This window comes from Eumetopias jubatus, unplaced genomic scaffold (assembly GCF_037043125.1).
Source record: "Eumetopias jubatus isolate StellerSeaLion01/CBP00866 unplaced genomic scaffold, mEumJub1_p1.0 scaffold_23, whole genome shotgun sequence".
Lineage (NCBI taxonomy): Eukaryota > Metazoa > Chordata > Mammalia > Carnivora > Otariidae > Eumetopias > Eumetopias jubatus.
In genome coordinates, this window is record NW_028274829.1 from 1,281,239 (window position 1) to 1,304,953 (window position 23,715).

At 36.5% G+C, this 23,715-nt stretch overlaps 1 protein-coding gene and 1 pseudogene across 2 annotated transcripts in view; one reads left to right on the forward strand and one right to left on the reverse strand.

Moving 5' to 3' along the window:
- The window catches only part of LOC148162072 (protein WWC3-like), a 233,709-nt gene that overhangs the window by 5,358 nt on the left and 204,636 nt on the right, over positions 1 to 23,715 (forward strand). For both annotated transcript variants that reach the window (XM_088020350.1, XM_088020351.1), the window contains exon 2: positions 9,382 to 9,437. The gene's annotated coding sequence lies outside the window, so the exon portion shown is untranslated. The remainder of the gene's footprint in view (positions 1 to 9,381; positions 9,438 to 23,715) is intronic.
- LOC148162073 (ATP synthase F(0) complex subunit f, mitochondrial pseudogene) lies at positions 16,746 to 17,082 on the reverse strand (annotated as a pseudogene).

Below are 23,715 nucleotides of genomic sequence, written 5' to 3' on the forward strand. Positions count from 1 at the left end.
TGTGCTCAGCGGAGAGTATGCTTCCTCCTCCCTCTGCCTCTGCCCCTTTCCCTCACAAGTGCTGTCTTTCTCCCACAAATCAATCATCAGTCTTTTAAAAATAAATAAAATCATCCTCATTTCTGTCAAAGATACCCAAATTAAGACTAATTTGTAAAACAACCCAAGTTTTAACAAACTTGCCCTAATTGTTTATATAAATGCAACAGGAATAGTGATTGATCGTACAATCTTTCTCAACATGCTTTGCTGGAACTTTTAATAAGTAATCTTAGATTGAACTTTTAATAGCCTCTCAGAAGGCCAGAAGCCAAGCCAAATACTTGTCATCAGAGTTGCCAGTAATACCTGTAAATTTGGATGAATTTCTTTCTTCTCAAGGTCCCCAAAATATCCTGAGGTTCCTGCACCTGCCAGGAAGTGACATTCTTTACTCACCTGGTGAGGCTGCTGTGAACTCTGTAAGCAAGATATCAGGTCAACAGTTCCAAGGGGCTTTATTGTCTCTATGTCTCAATTCAACTTCCTTAAAGCTGTCTGGTCATATCTGAGTCTATGCATGTCCCTTAAATAAGGCACTCCAGTGAAAGCCCTGGTAATATGACCACTGTTCCCAATGGTGTCCTGTTACAAGGAGAACAGATTCTTATTGAACTTATGCCCATAACTATGATTGCCTTGAAAGATTACTCACTGAAAGTTTCTGAATTCTGGAGAATTCAAATAAGGAGAAAACATAAATATTTCAAATTGTTTACAAAGGAATATTTTATCAAATTTCTGAAAGTGTTAGCTTCTTAAGAAAAAAGATTTCCTTAAATCTGAAGAGAAGCATCACCTGGGTGGCTCAGTTGGTTAAGCAGCCTACTCTTGATTTCTGCTCAAGTCATTATCTCAGAGTCTTGAGTTCTGGCACTGCCCTCAGCGGGGATTCTGTTTCTCTCCCTTTTTCTCTCTGCCTGTCCCTCATCCCACTCCCTCACTCTTTCTCTAAAATAAATAAGCCTTTAAAAATATTTTATTTATTTATTTCACAGTGAGATAGAGCACAACTGGGGTAGGGGGTGGGGTGGGGAAGAGGCAGGCAGAGGGAGAAGCAGGCTCCCCGCTGAGCAAGGAGACTGATATGAGAGACTTGATCCCAGGACCATAAGCAGATGCTTAACCGACTGAACTACCCAGGTGTCCCAATAAGTAAATAAATCTTAAAAATCTCTGAAAGAGCAATCACCCATGTTTTAAACATGAGTCATAAAACCTATAATCATTGTTTTCAATCCATTTAGTCCCATGTAATTAATTCTTGTTCTGTTTGAGTACAGTTTTTCCAGTAGTTCCAGAAATTCTTACCAAGTTTAGTTTTATGATCTTAAAGATAATTGAAAATCTGTTGTGTATACAAAATAATCAAATCTTTTAGAATCTCTAAAAGTAAGAATGAGAATTTTATTCAAGCCCAAGTTAGGAAAGCTGCCCAGGAAATTCACAGGGAACAAAGCTCCAGAGAATGAATAGTTTTCATAGGGTTATATACTTTTACATCTTGTGAAAGCTCAAAAAAAATATAGATTAGCATATAGGCAGGGATCTTCAGTTTTGTTATAAAGGAATGCAGGCAATAGGAGTACTAACAGATACAAGGAAAAGATGGTTTTTCTTTAAGCTACTTATTCACATTGTACAAAGCAGGTGTACAATGCATCTGTGGTGGGCCAAAATCAGGGTCTTGGTTTGAATAAAGTTTATGTACAGTCATGTTAACTTAGAAGGAAATCTAAAATGGTTCCCCTTGTATATCAGAACTATAGAGAGGTTCTTTGTTGTTGTTGTTGTTGTTTTCTTCAGCAGTAAACCAATTGTGAACTGTCATATCAGAATTCTTAGGATTGTCAAATATATGCATATATTTAATAATTTGTGGAAACATGTCTTTTCATAGTACAAATTTCAATAAGGTATAAAACACATTTGCTAGCACACCCAAATTTATCTTTAGTTTCTATATAATAAGACAAAGACAACCTATGTTTAGTAATTAAGTAAATGGTTCAGTATTTTATCTTACTTGGAAAAGATTTAGATATCCAATGAACTTAAACCAGGTGAGATCTTAACTTAATAAAGCTTCAAGGTTTCAGGTTAACAAAGATTTTGGAAGCTATTTAAAAGTAACCTTTCATTCTCTTTGCTCTTAACTATTACTCATGAATGACACGTACAAAATCAGTCATTATTTTTCAGTGATCTTTTTTCACAAATCCTGAGCTCAGAGGTAACCTGAGCTTATTTGACCTGTACTAAACCTTGGTAGAATAAGTTTTATAGTTAATGCTGATAACACTAAGGACATGTCTAATTAATTAAACCAACAACCTTGAATTTTAATTTATCAAAGATTATCTCAGTTCACATGAACATGAAAAATATTTGGGCCAGTTCTTATTTTTCTTAGTTTTAGCATGTCCATTTTTTTTATAAGTGCTTGCCTTTAAACCAAATAAACAGAACTCCTTTACAAATTAATTTTAGCAATATCACCCAGAGGTATTGGGATACCCAATGGTATCTCACATTTCTTACATATACAGAGAACATATATACAAACAGGATGCAAACAAAATCTACCTTTCCTTTCACTAATATTTGTAGAGGGGACGTTAAAGACCTAATCCCTTTTATCAAGAGAAATCTAATCACAAGGTAGCATTATAATTTATGGATCCATTAATTAGTTATTTTCCACTTTTAATTAGAATATGGCCAGTTTTAACTAAAGATACCAAAAGTTGCAGCAGCCCAGAGTGTCTCTGTGAGCATTGATTGCCCCCCTTCATTGACTGAACCCAATGGCTTCCTAGTTTCTCGTTGGTTAGTCTTATTGCCTACTGTCTGTAATTGTGCATGCAAGGAACTAATTCACATGTTTCAAAAAAAGCCACTTGGGCCATCTGAGACTCCACTTATCCTTAGTTAAATTTTCGCATTTAAGTAAGAACTTACAAGTTGAGGCTCATACATGTTGTGCATAGAGCCTGCCACAGTTTCTGTGAGTGGTTGTTGATTTTCTAGGAGCTGTTTGGATTTTAAAGCATAATTCTCCATTCCTTTAGTTTCATTTTGGGAATAAGCTTTCAGCAAAATCTAAGGGTGTGGAGAATGTAGAGGGTGCTGTTAGTGTCACTTCCAAATGTTTGTGCTATACTCCCTTATGTGTCTCAGTTTCTCCTAATAAGGTCTGAGACCATCAAGGGGGTTCAGAGCACTGGACTCTATCAATCCTTAGGTGAGTGTGTCCCTGTACAAGCCAATTTTTAATTACCTTGAAAGGTGGGGAATTCTATGGAAGCATTACACGTTGGAGGAGTATCCTCAGACACTTTTGTAGGCTTTTTGTTACCTGAAAATATTGTTTGACCAGAAGGAGCAGATACAGGTGTGCCTGGGTGCCTCATTAGGTTAAACGTCTGCCTTCAGCTCAGCTCATGATCTCAGGGTCCTGGGATCAAGCCCCGTATCAGTCTTCCTGCTCAGTGGGGAGTCTTCTCCTCCTTCTCCCTCTGCCAACAGCTTCCGCTGATCTTGCTTGCTCTCTCTCTGTAATAAATAAATATAATCTTTTTTTTTTTCCAGATAGAAGATTTAAGTGAGCTGAAAGCAGATGCTTAACCAACTGAGCCACCCAGGCACCCAATAGAATATTTTGGTTTTTTTTAAGGAGAAGATCCATTCTCTTCAGAGCTGAATGATTCAGTTTCTCATATTTCCAGCCAGAAAATTTATTTAAGTCTTATATCCATAACATAAATTAGTATAATGCAAATTAAAACAACCAACCCATTGGGGTGCCTGGGTGGCTCAGCTAGTTAAGCGTCTGCCTTTTGCTCAGGTCATGGTCCCAGGGTCCTGGGATCGAGCCCTACATCAGGCTCCCTGTTCAGCGGGGAGCCTGCTTCTCCCTCTCCCACTCCCTCTGCTTGTGTTCCCTCTCTCACTGTCTCTCTGTCAAATAAGTAAATAAAATCTTTAAAAAAAAAAAAAGCTAACCCATCAACTCCAATCCTTCTATGTTATACTAGAGAATATTACTAGTAACCATCACACCTTGAATAAAAGTCAGGACCTCCAACTCAAATTGAGAAGTCCAGATATCAGAGGAATGCACCAGAAACACCTGTAAGATACTGAGAACTTGGAGGGTCACAGAGGATCCATGCTAGTACTGAGCACCGAGTTCCAGATGACCCACAGGTGATCTCAGGTGAGTTGCTCTGATATCCTGATGACTATGCCAAGAAATGTCAACACAAAATGAACAAGTATTTTAGAATTTCTAAATGAAATAAAGTTTTATTTGAACTCAAGTTAGGACAGCTGCCCAAGATACACAATATTTAAAAAGAGAGGAAAGTGCCCTTGCAAAGTAACATTTGGTATAGAGTTACATACATTTTTTACATAAAAATTTAAAAGTTGTTTGACAAAGGACATTTCAACTTACCAAGTTTCTAGTATATGCAGGGCTGTATGACTTTAGTCTTTTGGGAACTAGGAAGGTGTTTTCCTTTTTCTTTATATTTGGAGAGCTTTTTGTTATTTTTTCTAACAAAGCGGATATACACTGTATGCTCAGGACAAGTAGAGACCATGTTTTCAGGTTTTGCCAAGTCATTTTGACCTTGGGAAACAAAGTATAGCTTCCATCCCTGGGAGCCAGCAGCAGGGCCCACAAACATTAAGAGTTGAACATTTCCTTTATTTTGTGGTACTGAGGCTGAGTTAACTGTTGGGACACATTTTGATACATCTGCATAGACTCAGCAATTCCTTAGTTTCCAAAAGATGAAATTGAGATGTAGAAGCTTCTAGGAGTTTCCTGAGTTCAGGAGGTCATTCTTAAGTTTAGAAGGTCTTGTTTAGGGGGTGAGTCCTGAGTTTAGGGGGCCCAGAGGTCTCTAGGATGACAGAACCATAAATAACCACAGAGACTAAATACAATTCTCTATCGTTAATTACAGTCCCAACACTAAAGTTGTACTTCTGATAACAGCAATTACTAAAGGCTCTTTCTCCATTTCTTTCTTCTTATAAGTAGTATGTAACAGCTTTTCAGTGCCACAACTCCTTTCAGCTCTAAGACACACTTAAAATGTGTATGTGCATGTGTGGTTATATATATGTACACATGTACTTGGTTTGTCACTTAAGTTTTCCTAAGTATAATGTTACCTCTAACTGTAGAGAATACAAAGTGATTTCATTTGAATTTGTTCTTTTTACTTTATTTACAGACATTGTCCACGTTGTTTCAAAATAAATCTACTCAGTTAAAATGGTAACATTCTTTTTTTTTAGTAATAGTTGATGTTAAGTAACTTATAGTATCTTTCTAGCTTTTGGCATATCACATTCATTGTCTGATCTTGTCTGTCTCTATTTTCTAGGATTAGTCCCTAAATTTGATGTAAGCCAAGGCCCATTCCTTGTATTTTTTTATTTGTGTCCAGCCTTTGGCAGTCTCTTCTGTATTCTGGTAATTCCCAAAGGTTTATATCTCCAGCCTTGACATTTTGACTAATTTATCCAAATGCCTACTCACAGGTCCACTTAGATATTTAATACATATCTCAATCTTGACTTACCCCAAACTGAGTGCCTGATTTCCCTTGCCTCCTCAGCTCTGTTCCTCTTGCAGTCTTCTTCATCTCAGGAAATGACAACTCCATCCTTCCAGTTGGTCAGTCAGAAACTTTGCTCTCATCTTTGAGTTCTTTCTTCCCTTCTTTCATCTGGGAAATCCTGATGGCTCTATCTTCAGAATATTAATGAAGTCAAACCACTTCTCACTTTCTCCACTGTAGTCACTTTTGCCTTGTGTTGATTGTTGCCATAGCATCTTTACCTTCTTCTTGCTTCCATCTTTGTCTAAATTCCATTATTAAGGAATTAGTGGCCTCAGTTCCTTTGTGACTGTTGATCAGAGATATCAGTTCTTTGTAATGTGGTTGATATGAAGCTGTTTTATGAGGTTTGCTTACCAAGTAATGTCTCAGTGATTAAACTGTGTAGTACTTTGTGCATTTAGGATTAAAAAGATTTGGTTATGCATGATATCATATGTACCCCTGTCTGAGTGGTAATGTCTTTTCAAATCAAGAGCTCCTATTAACAACAACAAAGTTGTGTTATATTCAACACATAACAGCAGCTGGCTTCCCACAGAGAGACAGAAACAAAACAAGATAGAAATCGTAGTCTTTGTATCCTAATTTCAGAAAGGACATCTCATCACTATTACTACATTCTGTTTGTAACAAGGTGGTTATAGCCCCAATATACTCAGAGGAAGTAAATGATTAAAAAATTTGAATATCATGAAGTAGGGACAATTGAATATCATGAAGTAGGGACAATATCATGAAGTAGGGCTATTTACAGGCTACTTATTTAGAGGTAAGCACTGTAAAAACTGTCCCTACAAGCACTTCATTAAAAGCCCAATACTAGGAGAATCAGTCTTTAACATGGCTTCTAGCAGTCTCAGCCTGCATTGCTGGGACAACTCAGTGCCTTTTTAAGTTCCTGTCTAGAAAGTTCAAGGCTGTCAAAAAATTTAGCATTTGTTCTATCCAGTACCTGAGAATAGATCCCTGACTTTTTCTTAAAGGATTCACTGAAAAAGAGTTTATATACAATTCCGAATTCTTCCTTTGATTTAAAAAAAATGTTTAAATTTTATTATATTATTTTTGTGTGTGTATTTGACATCTAATGTTACATTAGTTTCGGGTGTTCAGTAATGATTTGAAAAGTCTGTATGTATGCTGTGCTTACCACAAGTGTAGCTACCATTTGTCACCATACAATATTTTTACAACACCATCAACTGTATTACTTGTGCTGTACCTTTTATTCCTATAACTTATTGATTCTTAACTGTAAGTGTTTTAGGATTTGTTTTCCTTCAGTACCTGGGTTCTTGGCCGTGCCGCTTCGATGAAGGAAGAGGTAGACCAGACGAAGAGTGCTGGGCAGCAGGGCAAAGTTTATTGAGCCAGAGTACAAAGCTCCCTGAGAGTGAGGGGATCTGAGAGGGTTGCCACTGGAGTTTCTAAGTCTAGGGGTCTTTATGGGCTTGTTGATGGGCTATTTTAATATGATTAACCCTCCATACGCCTGTTATCCAATCAGGTTTTTGTCCACGTGCTCATCTACATATCAGGTAGCTCTTTACATGGGTAAGGGTGGAGGGCTCCTTTCCAGGTGGTATAAAATCCTTTTGAGAGTGGTTTCCTCTTAGGGCCTTCTTCTGAGTATCCTTCGTTAGAAGGCTGTGTGCTCAACCCCTACTATCCCCTCTGGTAACCACCAGTTCTCTGTATATTTTAGTCTGATTCTGCTTTGTTATTTTGGTTTAATCACATACCATAGGATTTCACTTTTAGGGGAAGCTAAAAAAAAAAAAAGAAGTCCCTTTGCAATGTAGTTGCATCTCCAACTCAGGAGTGTCTTTCACAAGAAAGCCATGACTTTGAAATGTAATTATCACAAATGAGTTCTCTGTCTCCCATACTCTGTGGGAGGACAGAATCCTAATTTTAATAATTGCCAGCTACCACACAACACGATCTTAATCACATTTACAACTCTTTGTAATTTCTCACTTTCCTTAGTTTGCCTTAGTTTGTTTGCAGTTGTTCCCCTCCCCAGTTCTGTCATTTTGCCTTTAAAATGTGTAGTGATGTCTACACAAATCAGAATGAAGATGAACTGTTTCTCCTGTCAGTGCTTACTGAATTTAGTCTGTTTTCTCAGCTTTAACATCCACATTTGTCCTTCACAGAGGCATTCATAAGTACTTGGAATGAATAAGTAAATTATCATAGTAGATTACAAATTAACAATTTTTATAATTAAATTCCAATATGAATAAATGATGCAACAAGATACAGAAGAATAATATATTAATCAGTATAATTCATACAATGAAAGCCAACAAAAGTGAAAGGACTGTCACATTCTATACTCAGTGGCCTTCTTGATCTTTTGTTCTTCCTCTTGTCTCTTCTGCAGTCCTATCTATATTCTGCTGTCTCCCCTAGTACTGGAATACACTTGTCCAGCTATACCCTTTTCTCAATCTTTTTCCTCCGGCATCCTTTTGCACTGAATTTATAGATCATCACCTGCAAGCAGCAGTCTTTGACTCTTCGAAGTCTGAGTTAAGCCCCCTTCTTTGAACTTGTTCTCGTGCCCCCCACGTTCTCTAAGCCTGTTACAATATGTGGGAGACAATACATGTACACATGAATGTTTCTGAATCTGCTGCAGGTAGGACAGGTGAAGTAATTATTCTAACAACTGCCAGCAGATATTCATTTGTTGGACTATAAAGGTAAATATGAAAGTTAGTCTGTGATCAACTTTCCAGGCAGATCCACTCTGTAACTATCTTTGACCAATTTATTTCCCTTAGAGTAACTCCATTCATTGTTTACCTAATACAAGTGGAAATATTTTAGGTAACGGTTTTTAAGCAAATAGATATCTTGTGAAATGTAGTCTTTGCCTTTCTCTCTTTCTCTCTTTTTTTTTACACAAATGTTTATATTTCTTTTGTGTGTTTTTAAAATCTCTAATCTGAGAATTTCTGCTTTTGGGTGCTTTGTACTTAATTATGGATAAATGTAAACTAACATCTGCCATTATATCTCATTTCTTCATTTCTTTGTTCTTTTTTTTTATTTCCTTAGGTCACTTCAAAACTATAATTGAGAGAATCTTGTGAATTTTTCATTTTACTTACTGAAATCCTCAACTCAAAAATGCCTCCTTGGCTGTACTTCTTTGTTGATATTCTTTATTTGATGAGCAACTGCTAATATTCCTTAAATCTTTAACTTGATCTCCTTTCCTTCTTTGAACATATTTATAAAAGGTGCTTTTAAGTTTTTGTCAGCTAACTTAATCATCTGGATCCTCAAAGACATACTCCAGTGTAAACCATGGGCTTATCATTATAAACTCTCAATAAATTAAAAGGATGTAAAAAATACTTTTTCTTTTTATTTATTTGAGAGAGACAGCGAGTGAGAGAGAGAGAGCAGGAAGAGGAAGAGGGAGAAGCTGACACCCTCTGGGACCCTGACCTGAGCAGAAGGCAGACGCTCAACTGGCAGAGCAACCCTGGCATCCCTATTTTTTAAATGAATAATAGAAGGAACTTTGCTAAACAATGCCTTTCTAAATAATCTATGAGTAACAAAAAAAAAATTACACGAGGAAATTAGAAATTGTTTTCAATGGAATGAAAATGAAAACACTTGTCAGTAGTGCCTGGGTGGCTCAGTCAGCTGGGTGTCTGACTTTTTTTTTTTTAAACAGGAACCGTCTTACACTGCTGGTGGGAATGCAAACTGGAGCAGCCACCCTGGAAAACGGTATGGAGGTTCCTCAAGACATTAAAAATAGAGCTACCCTATGACCCAGCAATTGCGCTACTAGGTATTTAGCCCAAAGTATATAAAAATGCTGATTTGAAGGGATACATGCACCCAGATGTTTATAGCAGCATTAACAACAATAGCCAGACAATGGGAGCAGCCAGGATGTCTATCAACTGATGAATGGATAAAGAAGATGTGGTGTGTGTGTGTATGTGTATGTATACATATATATGTGTAGATCTGTACATATCTATAATGGAATATTAGCCATAAAAATGAAATTTTGCCATTTGCAATGATGTGGATGGAGCTAGAAAAGCAAAATAAGTCAGAGAAAGACAAATACTGTATGAATTCACTTATATGGAATTTAAGAAACAGAGCAAATGAACATAGGGGAAAAAGAAAAAACAGGCAAACCAAGAAACTTAGTCCTAACTCTGGAGAATTCACTGATGGTCAGCAGAGGGGAGATGGTGGAAGGATGGGTTTAAAGAGATGGGCATTAGGGAGGGCACTTGTGATGAGTTCTGAGTGTTGTATGGAAGTGTTGAATCACAAAATCCTATACCTGAAACTAATATTGCACTATATGTTAATTAGCTAGAATTTAAGTAAAAATTGGAAAAAGTAAAGATGATCCAGATAAAGAGAAAGATATCCTGTGTCCATGGATTGAAAGATAAAATATTTGTCAAATACACCCCAAAGGGATCTACTGATTTGGTGCAATCATATCAGAATGCCAGATAGCTTTTTGAGGAAATTGCCAAGGTGGTTTAAACATTCATGTATGAGGATGCCTGGGTGACTCAGTCACTTAAGCATCTGCCTTTGGCTCAGGTCTTGATCCCAGGGTCCTGAGATTTAGTCCCACATCTGGCTCCTTGCTCAGCAGGGAGCTGCTTCCCCTGCTTTGTGCTTTCTCTGATAGATATAGATAGATTACAGATAGATGATAGATAGATAGATGATAGATAGATAGATGATAGATAGATGATAGATAGATGATAGATAAAGTAAATAAAAATAAATTTTTTTTATTTTTTTTTAATTTATTTTTTATTTATTTTTTTTAAAGATTTTTATTTATTTATTTGAGAGAGAGAATGAGATAGAGCATGAGAGGGGGGAGGGTCAGAGGGAGAAGCAGACTCCCCGCTGAGCAGGGAGCCCAACGCGGGACTCGATCCCGGGACTCCAGGATCATGACCTGAGCCGAAGGCAGTCGCTTAACCAACTGAGCCACCCAGGCGCCCAAAAATAATTTTTTTTTAAAAAATAGAGAACTATAGACCAATATCTCTGACAGATATGGGTGCAAAAATTCTCAATAAAATACTAGCAAACTGAATACTAAATACATTAAAAAAAATCATTCACCATGTTCAGGTGGGATTTATTCCTGGATTGCAGGGGTGGTTCAGTATTCTCAAATCAATCAGTGTGATATACCACATTAATAAAAGAGAGGATAAAAACCACATGATTATTTGAATAGATGCAGAAAAGGCATTTGACAAAGTACAACATCTAGTCATAAAAAAAAAATATTCCTCACTATAATAAAGGCCATCTGTGATAAAGCTTCAGATGATATCCTCAATGGGGAAAGACAGCTTTTCCTCCATGGTCAGGAGCAAGACAAGGATTTCCACTCTCACCAATGTTATTCAACATATTACTAGAAGTTCTAATAACAGCCATCAGACAACAAAAAGAAATAAAAAGCATCTAAATTGGTAATGAAGAAGTAAAACTTGCACTATCTGCAGATGACATGATACTATATATAGAAAACCCTAAAGACTCCACCACTGCTATGAATGTAAACAAATTCAGGAACATTGCAAGATACAAAATCAACTTACAGAAATCTGTTGCATTTCTCGAAACCAATGATGAAGCAGCAGAAAGAGAAATTAAGGAATCAGTCCCATGTACAATTACACCAAAATCTCTATAATACCTGGGAATAAACCTAACCAAAGGACTGAAACACCTGGACTCTGAAAACTATAAAATACCAATGGAAAACATTGAATATGACACAGAAATGGAAAGACATTCCATGCTCATGGATTGGAAGAAGAAATATTGTTAAAATACCTACACTACCCAAAGCAATCTACACATTTAATGCTATCCTATCAAAATACGAACAGCATTTTTCAAAAAGCTAGAGCAAACAATCAAAAAATTCATACAGAGGGGTGCCTGGGTGGCTCAGTCATTAAGCGTCTGCCTTCGGCTCAGGTCATGGTCCCAGGGTCCTGGGATCGAGCCCCGCATCAGGCTCCCTGCTCCTCAGGAGGCCTGCTTCTCCCTCTCCCACTCCCCCTGCTTGTGTTCCCTCTCTCGCTGTGTCTCGGTCAAATAAATAAATAAAATCTTAAAAAAAAAATTCATACAGAACCAAAAAACACCCCAAATAATCAAAGCAACTTGAAAAGGAAAAGCAAAGCTTTAGGTAACACAATTCCAGACCTCATTTCTATTACAAAAAACTGTAGTGATCAAGACAGTATGTTATTGGCACAGATCAACGGAAGAATAGAAAACACAGAAATGAACTCAAAGCAACATGTTTACTTAATCTTTAACAAATCTAGACAGAATATCCAATGGGGAAAAGACAGTCTCTTCAACAAATGGTGTTAGGAAAACTGGATGGCAACACGCAAAAAGCATGAAACTGGACCACTTTCTTATACCATACACAAAAATACATTCAAAATAGATGAAATACCTAAATGTGAAACAAGAAAGCATAAACGTTCTGGAGGACAACACATGCAGTTACCTCTTTGACATTAGCCATAGCAACTTCTTTCTAGATATGTCTCCTGAGGCAAGGGAAACAAAACAAAAACTATTGGGACTTCATCAAGAATAAAAGGTTCTACACAGTGAAGGAAACAAGCACCACAACTAAAAGGCAACCTACAGAGAAGTATGCAAATGACATATCTGATAAAGAGTTAGTATCCAAAATATATAAAGAGCTTATACAACTCAACACCTGAAAATGAATAATTCGATTAAGAAATGGGCAGAAGATATGAACAGATATTTTTCCAAAGAGGACATTCAAATGGGCATCAGACGCATGAACAGATGCTCAACATCATTTATCATTAGGGAAATGAAAATCATACTAGCATGAAATATCACCTCACCCTTGTCAAAATGGCTAAAATCAACAAAAGTAATGACAGGTCTTGGTGAGGATGTGGAGAAAGGAAAACCCTCTTGCACTATTAGTGGGACTGCAAATTGGTCCACCCACCATGGAAAATGGTATGGAGGTTCCTGAAATACTTAAAAGTAGAAATACCATGTGATCCAGCAATCATACTGCTAGATATTTACCCTAAGAATACAAAAATACTAATTCAAAGGGATACATGCACCCTGATGTTTAAGCAGCATTATCAATTACAGCCAAATTATGGAAGGAGCCCACGTGTCCATCAGGTGATGAGTGGATAAATAACAAGTGGTATAATATATACATAGGAATGTGAGTCTGCCATAAAAAGAATGAAATCTTGCCATTTTCAACATGGGTGGAGCTAGACAGTATTTTGCTAAGTGAAATAAGTCAGAGAAACACAAAAGCCATATGATTTCACTCATATATGGGATTTAAGAAAAAAGAACACATGAGCAAAGTGAAAAAAAAGAGAGAGGCAAGCTAAGAAACACTCAACTCTAGAGAACAAACAGATGGTTGTTACCAGGGAGACCTAAGTGGGTGGATGGGTACAATAGGTGATAGGGATGAAGGAGTGGACTTGTAATGAACACTGGGTGTTGTATAGAAGTGTTGAATCACTATATTGTGCATCTGAAACAAATATTTCTTGAAACTAACTGGAATTCAAATATTAAAAAAAAACTAAGTGAATTCTTCAGTGGCATTTAGTATATTCACAATTTTGTACCACTGTTCCTATCTCGTTCCAAATATTTTCCTTACCCCCAAGGACATCAAATATCCACTGCATCAGTCACTTTTTACCCTAGCTTCTGGAACAATTACTTGAATTTGTTTCCATGATTTATCTAGTTGGATATGTCACATAAATGGAGTAATACAAATGTGGGTTTTGTGTCTGACTTCTTCTCACTGTGTTTTCTTAACTGAGATATAGTTGACACATTACATTATGTAATGTAATTACACTATGTGGAACATAATGGTTCAATATTTGTATGCATTGTGAGATGATCACCAAATCTAATTAACATCCATCACCATGGTTACAAGTTTACTTTCTCTGATGATGAGAACTTTTAAGATTTACTCTCAGCAACTTTCAAATATGCAGTACAGTGTTATTGTGTATAGTCAGCATGCTGTTAGATGACACCATGTTACATTGCCATAATTTGTTTATTTTAAAATTGCAAATTTGTATATTTTGACTACTTTCACCCATTTGTCTCACTGCCTATGCCCCCACCTCTGGCAACTACCAATCTGTTCTCAATACCTATGAGTTTGGTTTCTATGTTTATTCAATTTAACATGTAAGTGAGATCTTAGAGTCATCTGTATGTATTCTCTGGAAAGACATCTATAGAGATCATCTTTCCTTCTTAAAGTCAGATTGTTTGTTTTGCTATCAAGTGTATGTGTTTTTCTATATTTTGGATATTAACCTCTTATCATATATATATGATTTGAAAATATTTTCTCTCATTCCACAGATTGACTTTTCAGTTTGTTTGTGGTTTGTTTTGCTATGCAGAAGCTTTTTAGTTTTATTGTAGTCTTTTTTGCTTATTTTTGCATTAGTTGTTTTGGCTTTGTGTCAGATTCAAATCACTCCCTGCCATGACTTGGGTCGAGAAGTATAAAGCCTATGTTTCTGGGGCGCCTGGTTCGCTCAGTTGGTTAAACATCTGCCTTCTGCTTAGGTCGTGACTTTGGGGTCCTGGGATTGAGCCCTGCATCAGGCTCTCTGCTCAGCAGGGAGTGTGCTTCTCTCTCTGACCCTCTCCTGTCTCCTACTCTCTCAAATACTAAACAAATAAATAAACAAACAAATAAATAAATAAATAAAATAAAAAATAAAGCCTATGTTTTCTTATAGCATATGATTTCAGGTCTTATATTCAAGTCTCGAATTCATTTTGAGTTAATTTTTGTGTGTGATGTAAGATAGTGGTCCGGTTTCATTCTTTTGTGTATGGCCATGTGGTCTCCCCAGTACCATTTATTGAGAGACTCTTTCTCCCATAACTCCCAAAACTCTCCTGTTTTTTTAGCTCCTTTGTCATAAATTATTTGTTCAGACATGTGTGGATATTTTTATGCCAATATCAAATTCTTTTGATTACTATAACTTTATAAGATAGTCTTAAATCAGGGAGCATGATCCTTCCACCTTTGTTTTTCTTCCTTAAGATTGTTTTCCTTATTTATTGATGGATTTTTTTTATGGTTCCATACAACTTTTAGAACTGTTTATTCTATTTCTGTGAAAACTTACATTGGAATTTTGATAGAGATTGTCTAGTCATCTGGTACTGCACTGTGTGTGTTGGTATGTTTTGATTACTGACTTAATCTCTGTATTAGTAATTGTTCTATTTAGATTTTCTATTTCTTCATGATTCACTAACAATAGTTTTGTTCTAAGTATTTCCCCATTTCTTTAACATTTTCCAATTTGAGGGTATATAATTTTTCACAGTAGTCTCTTATAATCCTTTGTATTTCTGTGGTATCAGTTGTAACACCTCCTTTTTCATATTGAACGTTGAGTTTATGTTCTTTTTTTTTTCTGGGTGAATCTATCTAAAGATTTGTACATTTTGCCTATCTTTTCAAAATAGCAGTTCTTAGCCTCATTGATCTTTTCTGTTGTCTTTTTCGTTTCTATTTCATTTATTTCCTTTTGCTCCAGGTTATTTTCTTCCTTCTTCTAACTTGGGCCTAGTTTGTTCTTTTTCTAGTTTCTGTAGACAAAGTTAGGTTATTTTATTTGACATCTTTCTTGCTTCCTGATATAGATATGTATTGCCATGAGTTTCCTTCTTTTAGTACATCCCATTCATTTTGGTATGCTGTGTTAACATTTTCATTCATCCAAGCAATCTTTTTATTTCTCCTTTGAACCATCAGTTATTCAACAGAATGTTGATTTAATTCTCAGTGTTTTCAGTCTTCATATTATAGCAAGTATTGCTACTTCATTTTATATGTGTGTTCATGATTAACGTTATATTTTATGAATATACCACAGTTTTTTTTATCCATTCAACAATGTCCATATTGAGATACATTTGGACTGTTTGTCATTTGCTATTTACACCCTTTTCAATAGTATTTGATGAAACCCTGTGTAAATGTAGTGGTTTTGGTCATTTTTTCTTCTTTTGACCTTAAACCTATTAGTGGAATTGCTGGTCTTTAAGGTAACTCTATATTGACCTTTTTGAGAAAACGCTAAACTGTTTTCCACAATGCCTATACTATTTTACATGTCTAGCAGCAATGTATGTGTTCTAATCATCCTACTATGTTTCCCCCAACATACACGTTATTGTTCTTTTTTTCCAAATAGCCATCTTAGTGGTATTTCATTTTCATAAAAGTTACCATATTATTTATCAGTTAAAAAATCTGCTACTGGGATGCCTGGGTGGCTCAGTCATTAAGTGACTGCCTTCGACTCAGGTGATGATCCCAGGGTCCTGGGATCTAGGCCCGCATCGGGCTCCCTGCTCAGCAGGAAGCTGCTTCACCCTCTCCCACTCCCCCTGCTTGTGTTCCCTCTCTCGCTGGGTCTCTTTCTGTCAAATAAATAAATAAAATCTTAAAAAAAATCTGTGCTGCTATTAGTGTACTCATATTCCTATTTATTTTTTATATCTTATTTATTTATTTTTTATTATTTTTATTGAAGTATAGCTGATTTTCAGTGTTCTAGTAGTTTCAGATATACAACATACTAATTCAACAGTTCTGTACATTCAGGTACATTGACCAGGATAATTTATCATCTGTTACCATATCTCTCTGAGATGCTGATTTCATTTCCTTCAGATACATATGTAGGAGTGCGATTCTTGGATCATAGTTTTATTTTTAATTTTTTGTTTTCCAAAATGACTGCAACAGTTTACATTTGCATTTATAGTTACACTAGTATACAAGCTTTCCTTTCCTCCACATGTTTCCAGCAGCACTTGTTTTCTCCTGTCTTTTTTTTTTTTTTTTTTTTACCAGTCATCTTTTATTGGATGTTAATTCTGAATTAGAATATGAAAGGATTCAAGGAAGTGCCTCCATACTGGGCCCTCTTCAGTGGTACTTGCAGAGCCGCTCGTGTTTGAGTTCCTTGTAACAACGACAGTAGTTGAAAAGCACATAAGCTGCCAGCACCATAGAAATCCCAGCAACGCCCCCTTTCTTCACATTGACATACTTGTTGTAATACCGGTAGTAACCTCTTTGAAATGCTCCAGCAATGCCCTTAGGGGTGAAATCCCGCATCGGTATCCAGCTGAGCAGCTCTCCTAGTTTCACATCCATGAGCTTCTTCTCCTTCAGTGGTACGACTGACGCCACCTTGGAGTCCCGGGTGTCCGCTCTGCTGTCTCCTGTCTTTTTGATACTAGCCATTCCAACTGGTGTAGCTCACAGCAATTTTGTTTTGCATTTCCCTGATTATTAGTGATGTTGACTACCTTTCATATACCAATTGGTCATTTGAATATTTTCTTAGGAAGCATATCCTCTTAGATCCTTTGTGCATTGTGATTTATCTTGTTTTACTTCTTAAATTTATTTATGTATATCTTTACTTATCTGCCATTGGATTCTTTTTTTCTTCTTCCAAGTTTTTATTTCTATTCCAGGTAGCTTACATACAGGGTAGTATTAGATTCAGGTCAATGATTTAGTGATTCATCACTTACATATAAACCCAGTGCTCATCAGAAGTGCACTGCTTAATAGCCTTCACCCATTGAACCCAAGCCCTGGCCCAACTCCCTCCAGCAACCCTCAGTTTATTCTCTAGTGTTAGGAGTCCACTTAATAGTTTGCCTCTCTTTTTAATCCCCATGTTCATCTGTTTTGTTTCTTAAATTCCACATATGAGTGAAATCATATGGTATTTGTCTTTCTCTGAGTAACTATTTTTGTTGAGCAGAGTACTCTCTGGCTTTATCTACATCACTGCAAATGGCAAGATTTCATTCTTTTTGATAGCTGAGAAATATTCCATTATAGATATATATAGATATATATATATATCTATATATATCAGTCGATAGACACGTGGGCTGCTTCCATAATTAGGCTAGTGTTGATAATGCTGCTATAAACATCAGGGTGCATGTATTCCTTCGAATCTATTTTTTTTTTTAAAGATTTTTTTTATTTATTTATGGAGAGAGAGAGAGAGAATGGTAGAGAGAGAGCACGAGAGGGAAGAAGGTCAGAGGGAGGAGCAGACTCCCTGCTGAGCAGGGAGCCCGATGCGGAACTCAATCCCGGGACTCCAGCATCATGACCTGAGCCGAAGGCAGTCACCCAACGGACTGAGCCACCCAGGCACCCTTCGAATCTATTTTTGTATCCATTCAGTGAATATCTAGTAGTGGATCTACTGGGTGGTAGGGCATTTCTATTTTTAACTTTCTGAGGAATCTCCATACTGTTTTCCAGAGTGGCTGCAGCAGTTTGCATTCCCACCAGCAGTATAAGAGGGCTCCATTTTCTCTGCATCGTGTCAACATCTCTTGTCCCTGTGTTGTTAATTTTAGCCATTCTGACAGGTGTGAGTTGATATCTCATAGGTGGTTTTGATTTGTACTTCCTCGATGATGAGTGATGTTGAGCATTTTTTCATTTGTCTGTTAGCAATCTGAATGTCTTCTTTGGAGAGATGTGTGTTCACATCTTCTGCCCTTAAGTGGATTATTTGTTTTTTGGGGTGTTGAGTTTGGTAAGTTCCGTATGGATTTTGGATACTAACCCTTTATCAGATATGTCTTTTGGAAATGTCTTCCCCATTCCTCAGGTTGCCTTTTGGTTTTGTTGAGTCTTTCCTTCGCTGTGCAGAAAATGTTCATCTTGATTAAACTCCAAGAGTTTGTTTTTGCTTTTGTTTCCCTTGCCTCTGGCAAAATGTCTACTAAGAAGTTGCTACACCCTGGGGTCAAAGAGGTTGCCGCCTGTGTTCTCCTCTAGGATTTTGATGGAGTCCTGTCTCACGTTTAGATCTTTCACCCATTTTGAAGTTACTTTTCTATATGGTGTAAGAAAGTGGTCCAGATTCATTCTTCTGCATGTCGCCGTCCAGTTTTCCCAACACCAGTTGTTGAAGAGACAGTCATTTTTCCATTGGATAGTCTTTCCTGCTGTGTTGAAGATTAGTTGACCATATAGTTGTGGGTCCATTTCTGGGTTCTCTGTCTCTTCCATTGACCTATTTGTGCACCTATGTGCCAGTACCAATACCATACTCTATTGATCACTACAGCTTTGTAATACAGCTTGAAGTCTGCAATTGTGATGCCTCCAGCTTTGATTTTCCTTTTTGAAAACTGCTTCAGCTATTTGGGGTCTTTTGTGGTTCCTCACAAATTTTAGGGTTGTTTGTTGTATCTCTGCAAAAAATGCTGGAGATTTTGATAGGGAATGCATTAAATGTGTAAACTGTTTTGGGTAGTGTAGACATTTTAACATTATTTGTTCTTCCAATCCATGAGCACGGAATGTTTTTCCATTTACTTGTCTCATCTTCAATTTCTTTCAGAAGCGTTTTATAGTTTTCAGAGTACAGATCCTTTACAGCTTTGGTTAGGTTTATTCCTAGGTATCTGATGGGTTTTGGTGCAATTGTAAATTCCTTGATTTCCCTTTTTTTTCTGCTTCATTATTGGTGTATGGAAATGCAAGAGATTGATTTTTATATCCTGCAACTTTTCTGAATTCGTGTATATGAGTTCTGGCAAATTTTGGTGGAGTCCTTCCGGTTTTCTAAATACAGTATGATGTTGTCCGTGAAGAGTGAAAGTTTGACCCCTTCCTTGCCAATCTGGGTGTCTTTTATTTCCTTTGTTGTGTGATTGCTGTAACTAGGACTTCCAGTAGGTTGTTAAATAAGAGTGGTGAGAGTGGACATCCTTGTCTGGTTCCTGACCATAGAAGCTCTCAGTTTTTCCCCATTGGGGATGATATTAGCTGTGGGTGGTTCATATGGCCTTATGGTATTGAGGTACGTTCTCTCTATCCCTACTTTGTTGAGGGCTTTTATCAAGAAAGGATACTGTATTTTGTCAAATGCTTTTTCTGCATCTATTGAGAGGATCCTGTGTTTCTTATCCTTTCTTTTATTAAAGTGGTGTATCATGCAGATGTTGAACCCCACCCCTGTAGCCCAGGAATAAATCCGACTTGGTCATGGTGAATCATCCTTATAATGTACTGTTGGATCTGATTAGTTAGTATCTTATGGAGAATTTTTGCATCCATGTTCATCAGGGATGTTGGCCTGTAATTCTCCTTTTTGGTGGGATCTTTGTCTGGTTTTGGAATCACAGCAATGCTGGCCTCCTAGAATGGCTTTGGATGTTTTCCCTTCATTTTTATTTTTTGGAACAACTTCAGAAGAATGGGTATTAACTGTTCTTTAAATATCTGGAAGGATTCCTCTGGGAAGCCATCTGGCCCTGGACTTTTGTTTGTTGGGAAGTTTTGTTTGTTTGTTTTAAAGGATTTTTTTTTTTTAATTTGAGAGGAAAAGAGAGAGAGAGAGAATGGGCAGGGGGAGGGACAGAGGGAGAGAGAGAGATGGAGACTCCCTGCGGAACAGGGCTGGATCCCAGGATCCTGTGATCATGACCTGAGCCAAAGGCAGATGTTTAACCAACTGAGCCACCCAGGCGCCCCTGTTGGTAGATTTTTGATTACTGATTCAATTTCCTTGCTGCTTAATAGTCTGCTCAAGTTATCTATTTCTTCCTGATCCAGTTTTGGTGGTTTATATCTTTCCGGGAATTTCTCTGTTTCTTCCAGGATATCCAATTTGTTGGCATATAATTTTTCATAATATTCTTTTATGATTGTTTGTATTATTTTTGTGGTGTTGGTTGTGATCTCTCCTCTGCCATTTGTGGTTTTATTTATTTGGTTCCTTTGTCTTTTTGATAAATCTGGCTAGAGGTTTATGAATTTTTTAAAGTTTTCAAAGAACCAGCTCCTGTACAGGGTCTCTTTTGTTTGTTTGTTTGTCTATCATTTATTTCTGCTTAAGCTTTATTATTCCCTTGTGTTGCTGTCTTTAGCCTTCATTTGTTGTTCTTTTTCTAGATCCTTAAGGTATATGTTTAGGTTTTGTTTTGTTTTGAGATTTTTCTTGCTTCTTGTGGTTGAGCCAGAGTGGTATATGCTTCCCTTTTAGGACTGCTTTTGCTGTATCCCATAGGTTCTGGAACGTTGTGTTTTCACTTTCATTTGTTTCCATGTATTTTTAAATTTCTTCTTTCATTTCCAGGTTGATCCATTCATTCTTTAGTAGCTTGTTGTTTACCCTCCATGTATATCTCATCTTGCCAAATATTTTCTTGTGGTTGACTTTAAGTTTCATGGCATTGTGGTCTGAAAATATGTGTGGTATGTTGTCAGTGTTTTTATACTTGTGAGGGCAGACTTGTGACCCAGTATGTGATCTCTTCAGGAGAGTGTTCCATGTGCACTGAAAAAGAATACGTATTCTGCTGCTTTAGGATGAAATCCTCTGAATAGATGTGTTAAGTGCATCTGGTCCGTGTGTCATTCGAAGCCCTTGTTTCCTTGTTGATTTCTTCTTAGATGATCTGTCCATTGATGTAAGGGGGGGTGTTAAAGTCCCCTACTATTATTGTGTTATTATCCATGGGTTCCTTCCTGTTTTTTATTAATTGTTTTATATATTTATATATATATTTATATAGTAATTGTTTTTTACTGTTTCATATATTTATATATTAATTGTTTTATATATTTATTTATATTTATATATATTTTATATATTATATATTTATATATAAATATGTTTTATAAAAATATATATATATATAATGTTTTATATATTTTGTATATATATTGTTTATATATATTTATCTATGTTTTATATATTTATATATTTCCAAATCCTGAATTTGGAACATAAATATTTACAATTGTCAGAACTTCTTGTTGGATAAACCCATTTATTATGATAGAGTGCCCTTCCTCATCTCTTGTTACAGTCTGTGGTTTCAAATCTAGTTCATCTGATATAAGTATTGCTACTCCAGCTTTCTTTAGACATCCATTTGAATGAAAAATATTTCTCCCTTTCCTCACTTTCAATCTGCAGCTGTCTTTAGGTCCAAAATGAGTCTTGGGTAGGCAGCAGCATATAGATGGATCTTATTTATTTGTTTATTTTTTATCCATTTTGACACCCTCTCTCTTTTGATTGGAGCATTTAGTCTATTTACATTCAGAGTGATTATTGATAGATCTGAATTTAGTGCTTTTTTATTGCTTGTTTCTTGTTTCTGGAGATTTTCTGTGTTCCTCTGTGTTCTCACTCAAAGAGTCCCCTTTAACATTTCTTGCAAGGCTTTTTTAGTGGACATGAACTCCTTTAGTTTTTGGTTCTCCAGGAACCACAAACTCAGAATGATTTTCAGAATGATAGTCTTGCTGCATATAATATTCTTGGCTACAGATTTTCCCCAGACAATCTTTTGACTTAAAATCTATTTTGTCTGATATAAGTGTACTGACTCCTCTTCCCTTTTGGTTTTCACTTTCATAAAATTTTTCCCCCATCTCTTCACTTTGAGCTTATGTGTGAATTTGGTGCTGAAATGAGTCTCCACTAGCCAACATATGATTGGGTCTCTTTTAAATTGTTATTTATTCAGCTACTCTATGTTTTAATTGTAGAATTTAAACCATTTATATTTAGAATAATTATTGAAAGATAAAGACTTAGTATTGCTAGTTTGTTTATTGTTTTCTAGTCCCTTTCTATTCCCCCCACCATTGCTCCACTTCTTTGTGAGTTGTTTTTTCTGCCGTGACATACTTTGTTTTCATTTTTATCACTTTTGTATTTATTATGAATATTTGCTTTGCTATTACCATGAGGATTTTATAATACTTTATGATTATAATAGCCTTTAACCTGATAACAACAACTTCAAATGCAAAGAGAAATTGTTGGTTTTTTTTTTTTTTTAAGACTTATTTATTTATTTGACAGAGGGAGAGAAAGAGAGGAAGAGAGCGAGCACAAGCGGGGTAGTGGCAGGCAGAGGGAGAAGCAGGCTCCCCACTGAGCAGGCTGTCCAATGTGGGCCTTGAGCCCAGGACCCCGAGATCATGAGCTGAGCTGAAGGCAGACACTTAACCGACTGAGCCACCCAGGCGCCCTGCAAAGAGGAAATTGCACACAATTTGCATTTTAAGAATTTCCACACATTTACTTGGCCACTGCTACATTTTTTGTTGTTGTTGTCCCAACTTACATTTTTATAGATACTTTGTTTCCACTACAGAATATTTTATTTTTAGCTTTAGTATGTTTTTCCAAACTTCTGTCTTTTTAACTGATATGAGAGTCAACGTGATTACAAAGCAGAATTACACTGTTAGAGTATTTACCTTTACAAGTGAATTTTATACTCACATGTTTTCATGCTACTTAATTAGTGTCCTTTTATTTCTCCTTCAAGAACTCTAGTTATCATTTACCTCCCGTCTGGTAACCATTAGCTTGTTCTCTAGAATTAAGAATAGGTTTCTTGGTTTCTCTCTCTCTTTTTTCCCTTTGCTCCTCTGTTTTGTTTCTTAAATTCCACATATGAGTGAAATCATTGTCTGACTGATTTATTTCACTTAGCCTTATACTCTTTAGCTCCATCCATAAATGGATAAAGAAGATGTGTATATATAGAATGCAATACTATTCAGCCATAGAAAGAACGAAATCTTGCCCTTTGTAAGGACTGTTTTTCTGAGTTCAGAGTTTTCTGTATGAGTTCTCTGAAAACCAAGTGAGCTTCTTTTAAGTAATTGTTTTTTAATTCCTTTTCAGGGTAACATACAGAAGCCTGTTTCCTTGGGATCAGTTAGTGGGAAATTATTGTGTTCCTTTGGTATTATCATTGTTTCCTTGCTGTTTCATTTTTTTTTTTATTGCCTTGCACTGATGTCTGCACACTTGAGGAAGTAGTCCCCTATTTCAGTCTTTTCAGACTGGTGGGCAGG